This window comes from Sinocyclocheilus rhinocerous, unplaced genomic scaffold (genome assembly GCF_001515625.1).
Source record: "Sinocyclocheilus rhinocerous isolate Xijiao unplaced genomic scaffold, SAMN03320098_v1.1 scaffold3307, whole genome shotgun sequence".
Lineage (NCBI taxonomy): Eukaryota > Metazoa > Chordata > Actinopteri > Cypriniformes > Cyprinidae > Sinocyclocheilus > Sinocyclocheilus rhinocerous.
The window spans coordinates 30843-31724 of record NW_015642050.1 but is presented as its reverse complement, the minus strand read 5'-3'; positions in this window follow the sequence as shown (position 1 = coordinate 31724).

Sequence of the window (882 nt, the reverse complement as noted above, 5' to 3'; positions counted from 1 at the left end):
AAATATCTTTTATTTGTCCTATTTCATGGACAAGTACTTCAATGTAAATACGTTTAAATTCCTTATATTCTTTAATCTCTTATCCTTTAACAAAAGAGTTTTGAATCTCGCTGGCTCTCTCGCGTGAAGTGAATCACACTTGCTTTGTGTTGCAAGGTGTCGGGGGTCGTCATGTGACACAGCAGCCACAACAGCACTTATGTTTTATTTATTTTTTCCTGTTTATTTGAAATATTCCCAAACGCATTAACTATATCATGAAATATCTTGATTCTCACCATTATAGATTATGTTGATCTATAGTGGGCGATGGTCAAAGTAACCTAATAATGTAATCTATTAACTACGCATAAAAACCTGTCTGTTTACTTAAAGCTGCAGTCCGTAAGTTTTGCCTCTTTGGCGCCATCTCTGTTTGAAAACTTGCAATTGCAGCTGTCTGCGGATTATCTTCCTTGCATGGGTTGTACGCCTGCGCGGCTCCAGCGCGGATGAATCTAATGTTTTGGAGTATGTGTGGCAGTCAGTCACCGCACCGGTGTGGATATTCACTGTACTTCGCAATCACAGATTCTAGCCTACGTCTTGGAATATATGAGCCAAATAAGAATTTTCACCGGATATTGTCATCTGAACAAGTAAATAACAAGTCTGCCACGTTTGTTCTGACCAACTGAGGAAAAAAGCATTACAATAAATTGCGCTACCAATGGTGATTTAATCTAAAGATCGGTTAGCTCATATCATATCAAACCATGCAAATTATTATTATTGTTATACTTTATTCTCAACATCAGCATTGCCTATAGTGTGTATTAGCATGTAGATTTCAGTTTCTGTACAGTCTAATCTCTAATTGTCATACCATTCAAATTTCATATT